Source organism: Macaca mulatta, chromosome 20 (genome assembly GCF_049350105.2).
Source record: "Macaca mulatta isolate MMU2019108-1 chromosome 20, T2T-MMU8v2.0, whole genome shotgun sequence".
Taxonomy (NCBI): domain Eukaryota; kingdom Metazoa; phylum Chordata; class Mammalia; order Primates; family Cercopithecidae; genus Macaca; species Macaca mulatta.
In genome coordinates, this window is record NC_133425.1 from 79,870,606 (window position 1) to 79,884,902 (window position 14,297).

General features: G+C 51.1%; 1 long non-coding RNA gene across 1 annotated transcript; it reads left to right on the forward strand.

The window, feature by feature from the left end:
* Positions 1–548: 548 nt before the first annotated feature.
* LOC144338279 (uncharacterized) lies at positions 549–13,986 on the forward strand. Its single transcript, XR_013412270.1, has 2 exons — positions 549–1,177; positions 11,469–13,986. It is a non-coding gene; the product is annotated as an uncharacterized LOC144338279 (long non-coding RNA).
* Positions 13,987–14,297: the final 311 nt, after the last annotated feature.

Here is a 14,297-nt window from a genome sequence, read left to right on the forward strand (position 1 = left end):
TATCTTAGATAAAAATTTGCCTGGCATGGTGGTGATGAATATTAAATTCATGAATAGCCGGTGGCCCCAGCTACGTGGGAGGCTAAGGTAGGAGGATGACTTGAGCCCAGGAGGTCGAGGCTGCAGTGAGCTATGATCGCACCACTGCACTCCAGCCTGGGCAACAGAGTGAGATCCCATCAAAAAAAAAAAATGCCCAGTTAAGTTTGAATTTCACATACTTTTTAGTAGAAAAGGACCCCAATGTTGCATGAGACATAATTGTACTAAAAAAGTGTTCATTGTTTACCTGAAATGCAAATGTAGCTGGGCATCCGGATGTGATCTGGCAATCCTCATCAAAAACAGCAGCTACATGGAAGGAGGGTAGCAGGGAAGAGAAAAACCACAGTCCCTGCTGCCCCAGTAGGCTCTTGAGGGTGTGGGGGAAATCTAATGGTAAGTCAACGTCCACATTTTACTACCTGGGACCGAACATTTTAAATTCATGAATAGAGACTGCTTTTGATCTAAAGTGATACCAGGAACTAATTCCCTAAGAATAGACCAAAAAAAAAAAAAAAAAAAAAAAATCACAGGAAAGGTCTGGGCTTTTCATAGCGGGGAAAGAAGGGACAAGAGGGCGGCCCTCTTCCCCCACTCCCACTGAGCAGGTCTGAGGGGCAGCAGGAAACAAGGCTGACGGCATCGTGACACCCCTCCAGGCTGCCTTGGACGAGTTAAGATGGGATCCGTAAGCTCGGTCCCTAACCCCAGTAAAGATGGAACAGATGCTGGCTGTGACCAGGAGTCCTGAATTTGCCTTGCACCATTTCCCTCCACCGGACTGGGAGCCACTGCGGGGCAGGAAGCGGCCTTTTCCATTTCCCAAGACCAGAATCAATCACAGCGGCTCATCGCATCATCAATCCTCTGCAATTGTTCCTTCCTTTTCAGGGAGGTTGGTCACGGCCAGTGCTTACCTGTGTCCACGAGGTGGCGCCCGCGATCACTGCAAAAACACATTGCTACAGTGGTGGGTTTTAAAACAAGAAATCTTAGAATGGTTTTAGACATAAAGGACTGTTGATGATATGATACAGAGTTCCTGTGCAACCAGCACCCGCTTCCACCGCACCTTAACATCTGACATGACTCTGGTCCATCTGTCACCATGAAGGAGCCGATTCATATATTAGTAAGTCATCTGCATTTTATTCACTCTTCCTCGTGTTTGCCTAATATCCTTTTCTACCCCGGGTCCCACGAGACATTTAGCCATCAGGTGTCCCTGGGCTGCTCCTGGCTCTCATGGTTTCTCAGACTGGTTTTGATGTCCTTTACAATTTGAGGAGTCCTGGTCAGGGATTCAGTCACGTGTCCCCCACTATTGCCATTCGGCTGATGTTCTCCTCATGATTGGACGGAGGTTATGGGTTTGGGAGACAGACCCTGGAGGTGAAGTGGCCCTTCTCATCACATCCTGTCAAGGGCCAGAATTATCAGTGTGACTCCTGGCCGCCGATGCCGCCGCTGAGCACCTGGCTGAGGTGGTGCCTGTCCGCCTCTGCTGCTGTGAGGCTGCCCTTCCACTCCCTCTCTATTCTGTATTCTTAGATCATTTTTTTCTGCTTTTGGAAACCATTTCCTAACTGCTTGGCCGGAGCACCGCGTTCAGTTAGGGCAGTGGAGGTAGGGGTGAGAATTGGGGGACAGGGTGCTGGTCACATGGTGTGAGAACAAAGTGGAAACCTACAACGGGTGGCGGGGTAGGGGGGAGGTGGGAAAGGCCCAGCGGTTTTCAAAGCTTAGGGCACAAAATAGTAACTTGGGGTTCTTGCCTCTTCCTACCTCTGAATTACCCAGGTAAAACAAGTCAGGATCCTTTCAGAGGTGATAGGAAGTATGATCTGAGAGACCAAAATAGATGCCCCTATATCAGCTAAGATGGACATAAGGTTAAGGAAACAAAGTTACCTATGATTTCGGGGTTCAAGGTTCAGGGCCCAGCTGGCATGGGAAATTAATACTTTTTTTTTTTTTTTTTTTTTTTTTTGAGACAGAGTCTCACTGTCACCCAGGCTGGAGTACAATGGCATGCTCTTGGCCCACTGCAACCTCTGCCTCCCAGGTTCAAGCAATTCTCCTCCTTCAAACTCCGGAGTCTGGGACTACAGGCGCGTGCCACCACACCCAGCTAATTTTTGCATTTGTAGTAGAGACGGGGTTTCACTATGTCAGCCAGGCTGGTCCCAAACTCCTGACCTCGTGATCAGCCCACCTCCGCCTCCCAAAGTGCAGGGTTTACAGGCATGAGCCACCGCACCTAGCCAAATTTATTTATTTGAGACAGCCTCACTTTGTCACCCAGGCTGGAGTACACTGGCGCAATCTTGGCTCAACGCAACTTCTGCCTCCTGGGCTCAAGCGATTCTCCCACCTCAGCCTCCCGAGTATCTGGGATTACAGGCATGCGCCACCATGGCTGGCTAATTTTTATATTTTTTGTACAGACAGGGTTTCATCATGTTGCCCAGGCTAGTCTCGAACTCCTGACCTCAAGTGATCTGCCCGCCTCAGCTTCCCAAAGTGCTGGTATTACAGGCGTGAGCCACTGCACCTGGCCTGGCATGGCAAATTTTAAAATCCCTATGGCTACAAGAAAAAAAACACATTTGCAAAACACCCTAATAACTACAGCTATCAGGCAAATTATCCAACCGCTACAACTCTGACCGGACGAAGGAATGGACTTACATTCTTTTCCGATAATTACAGACCTTAAGGCTATTTCGGCGGCTTACAGAAGCTACCCACAAAGTGTGTGCCCTACCGTTCACCTTTCCACACAGAGAACCAAGTTCCACCTCTCTTTAATGCTAACCTCACTCCATCGTGAACATGTCATGTATGTTACATGTGTTTACCCACTGCCCATGCACTCTGCTCCCTTCATAAATATATATCACTTCCCCCCAGACCTGCTGAATATATGTAACTATTGTGGGCTACAGGCCCTGTGAAGCATAAAACCCAGCCTGTTCCTCCCCTCTTTGAAGAGAGGGTACCTTTGGCACACATTGGAGATCATCTTTTCCGGTTTGCAAACTGATACCCCCGCAAAGCTTTCCTTTCTACCATTTAGCCACCACGGTGGTCTTTCAGACAACAAGAAAAATCCAGGAAAGGGCAGCCAAGGAAAAGCAGCATCTGAAAGGCTGAGGGAGACTGTCACCCTGTCCTCTAAGTTCCACCAGGACACAGAGCCTGAGTGCAGGGACGTCACTTCTATGTCCCCTGCACCTGGGCCTGGTCTGGCCCACAGCGGGGGCTCAAGAAACAGCTGCTTAGCCGAGTGTGGTGGCTCACACCTGGAATCCCAGCACTTTGGGAGGCCAAGATGGGAGGATCACTTGAGCCCAGGATTTCAAGAGCAGCCTGCGCAACACAGGGAGTTCCCTCATCTCTACAAAAAGTCAAAAATTAGCTGGGGCGTGGTGGTGCAAGTCTCCAGTCCCAGCTTCTCGGGAGGCTGGGGCAGGAAGATTGCTTGAGCCTAGGATATAGAGGCTAAAGTGAGTTGTGATTGTGTCACCACACTTTAGCCTGGGTGACAGAGCCAGTGAAAAAAAAAAGAAAAGAAAAGAAAAAGAAATGGCTACTGAATGAACAAATGGTCAGTTGGTTGCTCCTGCCCCCCTCGATTCCCCCAGGTACAACGGATCCTGCCTCTCCCCTACTTTAAAACCCTTCCATGACTGCCCACCACCCTAGGCTGACCTCTCACTCAGCCCCCACCATCTGAGCCTGGTCTCTCCCCACGCGCATGGCCCAGCTCGACTCCTTCACCCTGGCCTTTCCATTTTGCCTGGAACACATGTCCCCACGTTCTTCCCTCCGTCACCCTTCAGGTGTCCCCAAGACCCTCCTGCCCACTCTCTACCCCACCTTGGCTTCCACGGCCCGCAGCCCAGAACCGGGATGAAAATAATCCCAGGGGGTGGAGGGAGGTGATGTTCTTTGATGACAGTACAGGCTTCAAGGACAGTGGGGAAGCTCGATCTGAGGGAGGACGGTGTGGGGGAAGACCCTGTGGGTGAGCACAAGGCTAAGGAGGGGTCATGGTGGTTATGCCCCATCCAAAAGCCCCCCCAACTTAAATTCTGCAGCTGCTGTCTTGCCACTGCACAGGAACTCCTCACAGCTCCACAGTCACTTTATCTTAGGCACCAGGCACCCTGCAGAGTTAGCTACATCCTGGGCTTCTCACACAAGTTGCTTTTGCAACAAGAGTTGCTGTGAGTTCAACCCACAGTTCTCACTGCGCTCAGGCTGTGTTTCTGCTTTTGTGGTACACAGGTCTTTTTCTTCTCCTGAGACCATAAAAGGTGAGAAAATCTCCTAGTTGCTAAAGTCCTCTGTGCACACACTCAGCTGGGGAGCCTTTGTGGCTTAGCGGAGCGAGGCTTGCGAGGCCGCCTGCTTACCTGGGTCCCTGCCTCTGCAGGGATCGCCTTATATGGTGAACATGCCCAGTGACAACGCACAGCCAGGGCTGGTGACGGAAGTCCTCAGTTTCGAAAGAGGCTTTGCACAGATCTTTACAGAAGGTCTGGCCTCCAAGCAGGCAGGCAGGCAGGCAGGCAGGCAGGCAGGCAGGCAGGCAGGCAGCCACCTCTCCAGAAGGCACCAGGCATCGAGGGCAACCAGGGACTCGGTGCCCAGGCCAAATGCAGAGAGGTCGTTCTGCTTCCTGCCCAGCAGTTCAAAGGAGAAGAGATGGCCAGGAATGGACTGTTTCAGGGAGATTAACAGAGGGAGGCAGCAGGGCTTTCTAACATTAGGCAGAACCAGATGAAGCTGCCGTTTGGGATTGTAAATATGATTAATACCAGTAGATGTGGGCCAGGCCCACGCTAAGTGCTGAACACGCAGCATCCCACTTAACCCTGGCAGCCACCACTCTGTGATAGGCACTGCCGTTCTTCCCACTTAACAGATGCACAAACTGAGGCTCAAAGCAGGGCAGTAGCTTATCTACCAGGCAACCAGTCCGTGGGAGAGACAGTGCAGGCCTCCAGCAATCCCAGCTCAAGAACGCTGTGCTGGGGGCATGGAGTGAGGGACATGGCTGTCTGATGCTACTTGAATGTCTCAGGTCCAAACCTAGATGTGCCATAAGCGTGAAAGACACAGCAGTGTTCAAAGACTTGGTTGTTTTTTCTTTTTTAATTTTAAAATCTCAAATTTTAAATTACTATTTTATGGCCAAGAGCAGTGACTCAAGCCTATCATCCCAGCACTTTGAGAGGCTGAGGCAGGCAGATCACCCGAGGTCAGGAGTTCGAGGCCAGCCTGGCCAACATGGCAAAACCCTGTCTCTACTAAAAATACAAAAATTGGCCGAGAGTGGTTGTGGGCACCTGTGGTCCCAGCTACTCTGGAGGCTGAGGCAGGGAGAATCACTTGAGGCTGAGAGGTCAAGGTTGCAGTGAGCTGAGATCGTAGCACTGCACTCCAGCCTGAGCAACAGAGTGAGACTCCATCTCAAACAAAAAAAAAACTATTTAGAAATAATTATAAGTGCAACAGAAAGTTGCAAAGACAGTGCACAGAGGTCCCATATACCCTTCACCAAGTTTCCCTGTGGTTCTATGTCACCTAATCCAAACTGGGAAATAGACGCTGGTACAATGTGTGTATCCGATTCTGTCATTTCCCCACAAGGGTCGTAGAGCCGTGTGACCATCACTACAGAACACAACTCTCCCATCTATATTGAAGATACAGAGATGTTCCATCACCACGTTGATCTCTTCCGTGTTACCCCAAAATAATTGTGAAATAGAAATTCCATGTAGAAATGGTATTTTGGCCATATTAGGTTCAAAGCGTATTCATATTATTTCTCTTTTTAAAACGTGAATTCAAAAAACTTAGAATCGCACAGGGCTTGCATTCTACCTCCATTGTCTGTATTTGGATGTTGGACAGCACTGGCTCCACAGTTCAGACCGCAGCTCAGCGGCTCTGGCTGGCTTGATCAACCTCCCTGAGCTAGGCTCCTTGGGAGTGGGCCAGACCTGTAAGATTCAGTGTTCAGCACACTTGAGTGCCTATAATGTGCTGGGCATCATGTAAGGGCAGGGGACCCAGGAGGCAGCGAGAGAGACCGTGTCCTCCAGAGGGAGAGATGCCCCATAAAGCATCACACATGGGCTGGCAGTGAGAAGGGTCAGTCCACCAGCCCCACCAGGCAGAATGGGGACCCAGAAGGGGTTAAATAAAAACATCTAGGAAGAGGACTTAAGAACGTGCCACAGACTCACCCACGCACGGTAGGGAAAAGAAACACATGCACTGTCAGCAAATAAACAGCAGAAACAAAGAATTTTTTTTTTTTTTTTTGAGATGGAGTCTCACTCTGTCCCCCAGGCTAGATTGCAGTGGCGTGATCTCAGCTCACTGCAGCCTCCACCTCCCAGGTTCAAGTGATTCTCCTGCCTCAGCCTCCCAAGTAGCTGAGATTACCAATGTCCACCACCACACCCAGATAATTTCTGTATTTTTAGTAGAGACAGGGTTTCATCATGTTGGCCAGGCTCATCTCCAACTCCTGACCTCAGATGATCTGCCCACCTCGGCCTCCCAAAGTGCTGGGATTATAGGCATGAGCCACAGCACCTGGCCAGAATATTGCTTAGAAACCTAAATTGTCCCTGTTGCCCCAGAGCAGGTAAACCACACTGGGGGATCCCAGAATCCCAGCCCTCCCCAGGTGCCTCCCAGTACCCAGAGCGCAACAGGAAGAAGCGACTGTGGTTGAAAACTAATAAAAATGCTGCTACACGCAGCCCCTTAGAGAACTCGACAACCGGCTGGGAACTGATATCAAGCCCCAAGCGACCCATCTCCTAGGGCCTGTCCCAGAAGTACTCAGCCCCAGGTGCTGGAGAGCTTTTCCAAAGAGATTATGAAAAATGTCTAATATGTGGAAAACGAGACTAAAAAAACAAGCCCTGTTATACCCACCACCCAGATGCGGCCACTGTTAACATTTTGCCATTTCCTACTGTTCACTGGAATGTTCAAAGTCAGTCAATTCTGACATTTGAGCTTTCAACATATTTGACGCATTTAAAAAAAAAATGATGCCTTTGTACTAACCACAGAACTGTCATTGCATCTAACAAAATTAACAATCATTTCATCATAGAAGCTGAGAGTCAATTGCTGGACTCTGGTTGGCAATGCAGAGTCTCCAGCTTCACCCCAGACCTCCTGAATCAGAATCCGAACTTTCACAAGGTCCGAGTCCTTCACGTATTCATGACGGCTGGAGGAGCAAACAATTTTTTTGGAGACAGGGTCTCACTCTGTCACTGAGGCTGGAGTATGTGCAATCACAGCTTACTGCAGCCTCCACTTCCTGGGCTCAAGTGATCCTGTCACCTCAGCCTCTCGAGTAGCTGGGACTACAGGCATGTGCCACCACGCCTCCATTTTTTTTTTTTTTTAATTTTATAGGGTCTTACCAAGTTGCCCAGGCTGGCCTCGAACTCCTGGACTCAAGCAATCCACCCATCTCAGCCTCCCAAAGTGCTGGGATTACAGGTGTTAGGTGCTCCGCCCAGCCCAGAAGCAAACCTTATATTCAGTCTCATTGGATTAAATTCTGTCCTTCCACAAAATTCATGTGTTAAAGTCTTTCTCCCAGTGCCCCAGGATGTGATGATATGACTTATTTGAAAATAGTGTCATTGCAGATGGAATTAGTTAAGGTGAGGTCACACCAGGGTACTGGGCCTATCATCTAGTGTGACTGTTTTTTTTTGTTTTTTGTTTTTATTAGATGGAGTCTCACTTTGTTGCCCAGGCTGGAGTGCAGTGGTGAGATCTCGGCTCACTGCAGCCTCCTCCTCCCAGGTTCAAGCGATTCTCCTGCCTTAGCCTCCCGAGCAGCTGGGATTACAGGCACGCACCACCACGCCCTGATCATAGGATGGGGTTTCGCCGTGTTGGCCAGGCTAGTCTTGAACTCCTGACCTCAGGTGATCCACCCGCCCTGGCCTCCTAAAGTACTGGGATTACAGGCATGAGACACTATGCATGGCCTTTTTTTTTTTTTAATTGGACAGAGACAGACATGCACAGAGGGAAGGTGTTGTGAAAAGTCACAGGAAGACAGGGTCCACAGGCCTCAAGAGGCACCAGCCCTGGTGACACCTTGACTTTGGGCTTGTGGCATCCAGAGCTGTGAGGAAGTCGATTTCTGGTGATTTTAACCCCCTGCCCACAGTTTGCGGTACAGTAGACCTAGGAGACGAATCCACAGTCCCTATCCGAAGTTCACCTGTGGTTTTCTTAAAAATACCCATGACCGAGCCCACACTAACGATTCCGATGTTCCAGGTCTGGGTGGGGCTCAGGCGTGGGTGCTTTTAAAACTGAGACTATACGGCAGGCAAGGCCAGCCTGGAGTCAGGAGCCGCTCTCCTGGTTAACCACGAAACAGCAGCCGGGTAGTACAGGGTGCCTGAGGGCACTCACTGAAGCTTACCTGAAAACGTGAGGATGACCCTGGACGGCAGATGCATCTGGATGCATGTTCTGAGCTAGGGAATCTGGGTTGGACAACCCCGAGATCCGTTCCTTGCCTATGAGATACATCTGAGCCTCAGTCCCCTCTCCCCCACCCCTACCCCAGCCTGGCCCGTGGAACACGAGCTGTACAGGGGATTGAGGCCCTGAGTTTTCGGTTAAATGCAGGTTGCCAGGTGGAGGCCCTTAGCGCGAGGCGGTTAAATGAAAATGCTGTGTAAATTCCAAGATGTTTGCAGACAGCTGTGGCTCCCCTGTCCACAGCCCCCAGTAAAGCCCGTGTCTCGTTTACTGTCTCGGAGTCTCTTCGTTGGCCTCTTGAACCTGGCGCCTTCCCTATTGAGATTAATAGGGGTTTCAGCACAAAGGATAGACCCTCCTCTGCCGCCTGCCGTTTTGTGGGGAAAGGGTAGTAAGTTATTTGGAGAGAGGAATACCCCATACCAGGGCTGGAACCTGGCAGCTCTGGTCCTCGGGGTGGGTTTATTGACCCGCAGCAGCCCCTTACGAACTTACTCAACTACAAAAATCCTCACACCGCACACACAGCTCTTGAGTCAGAGATTCCTGGAGCGGGCTGCCGTCCGCAGTTTAAGAAGCCCTCCTGGGGACTCCGGTGCAGGCTTAAGAGTGAGAACCCAGACGAGAAGAAGTGCAGGCCCCATGCTGTGTGCACTCAGGCAGCCCACGGGGATTTCAGTGCAATCAGCCCTCTCTAGAACAAGGTGTAAAGAAACGAAATCCCACAACCACAGCCCCTGACCTGGGAGTTTCCTTCATCATCCGCGAACACAGTAACATTTTCAAAAAGCCCCGAAGACTTAAGAAAAACGAAACTTCCTCTCCACCTCCTCCAGACCTGCTCCCAGGAGGCGACCGCCACAGAAGCTTCCCATGGATTTTCCCAGAGTTCTAGGGGTGTATATTCACATCCACTATAGCCTTTAAGCATGGACACACTGGTAGCAGATGACTGTCTTACACCTTGACATTTTTCTCATTTCACAATATATTAGGAGCTCACGCCAATCTGTTTTCCTAACCTGCCACTGTCTAAGTCAATAATAATTTATCGAGCCAGTCCCCACTGACGGGCACTTCGGTTGCTCCCTTAGGTTGCTCCCTGTCTTTTGCTTTTATGCACAACACTTGCTTAACATCCTAGAATGCACATCTTCCTACATACAGATGGCTAAATATTGTCTCCAGACCTGTGGGTTTCATAGGCAAGTTAAAACATCGAGAGACTAACCCAAAGCTGTCTTATTTTACCAACTAAAGACATTTAAAATACCCTTTATTGTTGCCTGTTTCACAAAGTCATTTTAACCTAAACCTTAGAAAAGACAGATTAAAAAAAACAAACAAACAAACAAACACATCGCTTTCTCACGTGACCAGGGATCTGCAGTTCTTCAACACAGTTCTTCAAAGGAAACGGGGAGACGAGATGAGAAGCGCGCCTGAGCCCCCACCGGCTGCAGCTGCTCCCCTCCCACCTCCCAAGGGCACCATTCTGTAAGAGGAGCTCCTACTGCCTCCCTCCATTCTCTCTGCAATTATACCGCCCTGATTTCCCAGGCTTTTCTAATTTAGAGTGAGCGAGCCCATTCTCATTAGGTGCTTGGAGAAGGTAATTCCATCCAGGTGCCTAATGAGACCAGCAGGCCACTGGACAGCTGTTGCATTTTCAAAGAAATCCGTTAGCAGGTGCCCATCAAGCAAATAAACTTCTTGGCTCTATGAAATGTCAATTGCTTTGCAATTCCAAGGCAAAGTGGTTCCTATTACCTAGGTGTTACCATGGCTGGAAAACAGGATGGAGCTGCCCAGGTCAGGACTTGCCCCTACTCCCTGACAGGTGCCATGGGTTTCATCTCTTGAGGGTTTGTGGAGCGGTACCCTTGCTCGCAACCCCATACCAACCAATGCCTGGTCCAAGGCCAACAGGGCTGGCATCACCCGGAAGCCAGAATCTGCACTTTAACCAGGTGACTCGCGTCCACATTGAAGTTTGAGAAGCATCGGCTTGAACAGAGAGCTATACTGAGACCGAGCCAGGGGGCAGGGGTCACATGGTGAAACTGGGAGCGGTGCCTCGTCAGGCAGCTGGCTGGAAAGCTGACTCTGCCACCTCTGTTTGCGCGATATTGAGTAGACATTTTGTCTCTCTGGGCTTCAGCTTCCTCGTCTGTAAAATGGGAGTGAGGATAGGACCTGCTTCACAGGGGATGCTCTGAGGATGATATACACTAATGAATGTAAGGCACAGGGCTTGGCACAGCACAGGAGCTCTAAACACGTGGGTGCTACCTTCCCCTGTCCCCTCTCAATAGAAAGGCTCAGGTTCCTCCAAAGGCCACTGTCTCAGCCTTGATCTTCCTAGAAACTCACAAAGATGTGGCATGTCTATTTTATGTCCTCAAGACCCTGAGTGCTTTTTTAAAAGATTGAGGCAGGGTCTTGCTCTGTTGCCCAGGCTGGACTGCAGTGGTATGATCATGGCTCACTGTAGCCTTCACCTCCTCGGCTCAAGAGATCCTCCTGCCTCAGTCTCCCAAAATAGCTGGGACTATAGGCATGCACCACCACACCCAGCTAATTGTTTTGATTTTTGTGTGTGTGGAGATGAGGGTCTCACTATGTTGTCCAGGCTGGTTTCAAACTCCTGGCCTCAAGCAGTCCTCCTGCCTTGGCCTCCCAAAGTACTGGGATTATAGGTATGAGCCGCTACACCCAGCCCAACCCTGAATACTTTAAACCTCGGTAGTTATATGACTGTCCTGGGAGGTGGTTAAACACCCTAATGTCTGGGGCTCAGTCCCAAGCAGCCTGATTTTGTAGGTCAGGAATGATGCCCTGGATTTTCCTTTTTTTTTTTTTTTTAGACAGAATCTCACTCTGTTGCCAGACTGGAGTACAGTGGCACAATCTCAGCTCACTGCAACCTCTGCCTCCTGGGTTCAAGTGATTCTCCTGCCTCAGCCTCCCAAGTAGCTGGGACTACAGGCGTGTGCCAGCACGTCCAGCTAATTTTTGTATTTTTAGTAGAGATGGGGTTTCACCATGTTGGCCAGGATGGTCTCGATCTCTTGACCTCCTGATCTGCCCCCCTCAGCCTCCCAAAGTGCTGGGATTACAGGTGTGAGCCACCACATCCAGCGGATTTTCCCATTTTTAACCAGCATCTGGGTGACGCTGATACATGTGGCCCAGGGAGCACCCAGGAAGAAGCACTAATCAGACCTCACTGCTGAGAGGGAAGAAGCACTAATCTAAGACCTCACTGCTGAGAGGGCGGTCCGGGACCAGCAGCGCCAGCATCTCTAGGGAGCCTGTTAGGAAGGCAGCCTCCAGCCGCCAGGACCTACTGAATCGGAATCTGCATTTTAACAAGATCCTGGGAGACTCGTGTGCACCTTAAAGCTGACCAGGCACTGTCCAGGGATGTCCCTGACCCAGGCTTGGCTAAAGGCGATGAGGGGATCCTTGGCACTCTCGGGTTTGGACACTCCCAGCCCTCGATCTGCCCGGCCCCTTCTTCAGGGACCAGTATGGAGCTCACGCTCTGGGGCTAGAGCTTGATTTTTTCTGGAATGGATCTTGTATTTGTTTCCCGTAGCTGCCGTAACAAAGTATCACCAACTGGGTGCCTGAAAGCAACGGTCTTTCGTCTCACCGTTCAGGAGGCCAGAAGTCCAAAACGAGGTGTCCACAGGGCTGTTGCCTTCTGAGCACCGTGAGGGAGGATCTCCCCAGCCTTTCTGCTGCTTCACTTCGGGCAGTTGCCTGCAGTCCCTGGCTTGTGGCTGCATTGCTCCGATGGCTGCCTCCAGCGTCACGTGGCCTTCTCTGTGTCCATCTCTTCTCTTCTGCTTCTTTTGTTTCTGTGTTTTTGTTTTGTGTGTTTTTTTTTTTTTTTGAGACAGGATCTCACTGTGTCACCCAGGCTACAGTGCAGTGGTGCAATCACAGCTCACTGAAGCCTCAACCTCCAGGGCTTAGGTGATCCTCCCACCTCAGCCTCCTGAGTAGCTTGGACCACAGGTGCCCCACCACACCTGGCTAATTTTTTTTTTTTTTTGTCACTTTTAGTAGCGACAAGATATCACTTTGTTGCCCAGGCTGGTCTCAAACTCCTGGGCTTAAGTGATCCTCCTGCCTCTGCCTCCCAAGGTGCTGGGATTACAGGTGTGAGATACCGCACCCAGCGCTCTTCTGCCTCTTAGAAGGACACCAGTCGTTGGATTTAGGACCCGCCCCTAATCTAGGATGATCTCATCTGCAAAGACCCTCTGTCTAAATAAGGCCACAGGTGCAGGACATGTCCACCATTCAACTCATGACTGGCCTACGCTGCGGCTCACACCTGTGAGTATTTAAGTCACTGTTCTCCAGGCCGTTTGACATCTGTTTGGTCTCTTCTCTCCTGTGGAAGGAAGAAAGATCATGCCCTCCTTTAAAGAGATTTCAGCCCTCTGTGCGCTGGCAGGGGGGCTGCGTGCATTCCCATGACTGGCTGACAACCCCAGTGACAGCTTTTTACACTCACCAGGAAACAGAGGGCAGAGAGGGGCAGCCAGGGCGCTGGGGCTCAGCAGCTCCCCCTGGGGAGGGAACGCCATGTGGGCACCACAGCCGGATGGCCCACGGATGCGGGGACATCCTTTGGCCTTCAGACACAGCCCTACCTGCCAGCCTGCAGATTTCATGGACTAATCTGGGGCACCAACACCCAGGGGAGGCCACCAGGAAATGACCTGGCCCCGAATAAAAGAACATTCATCTGGCTGTGCTTTTTGAAACCTCTAACACCTGATTCTAAGTGACCTGGGGTTGGGTTGATGAGACCCACAGGATGGGCAGGTCCATGGCCCTGGTGAGCAGTCTTCAGGCAGCCCCGGAGCTCACCTGAGCTGAGACACACGCATGGATGCACAGACTTTGATAGTACACAATGTCGACTGCAGCCAACAGCTAGTTGAGTCAAAAGATCAGACTGCCTGTGGCTCTTGGTGCGCCCAGCAGCCCTGAGCCCCGCTGCCCTGCTGCCAGGATCTCGTGGGACGCTTAGACAAGCCCTGCTGCCAGGGCTGCTTCCAGACCGGCTGAGTGGCAAGCTCTGGAAGATGGGGTGCAGGCACCTGGGGTTCCAATGCCCAGCAGCACCAAGAACCACTGGTGTGTAACTATAAGCTGTCATCATACCAGCGGGAGCCTTGGGAAGACATGGGGCCTTGTGGCACCAAAGGGCAGCTTTAGGAACCTGCAGGTCGAGGTGGTTGCCACGCGGCAACCTGTTTGAAACAGTGTTGAAACTGCTTCCATCCTATAGGGTCCTCTGCAGCCCTCAGCCTGGGACCCCTCCTCACCTTACCCTGGCTCCAATAACAGAACTCATCCCTCTTTTTGGGCTACTGTGTCTGTGTTCTTGGGTTTGTGGTGGCCACAGGGATGCACGGCTCAGATCTCCCTGCAAGAGAGAATCTGGCGGTGTCCCTGCTCCCAACCAATGTGAGAGCAGGGAATGGCTCCTAGAGCCCGGCCACTCCTCCCCCTCCACTCAGTCCTCTCCTAGAACCCTCCCACTCCTGCCCTCCACTCAGTCCTCTCCTAGAGCCCTCCCACTCCTCCCCTCCACTCAGTCCTCTCCTAGAGCCCTCCCACTCCTCCCCCTCCACTCAGTCCTCTCCTAGAGCCCGGCCACTCCTCCCCCT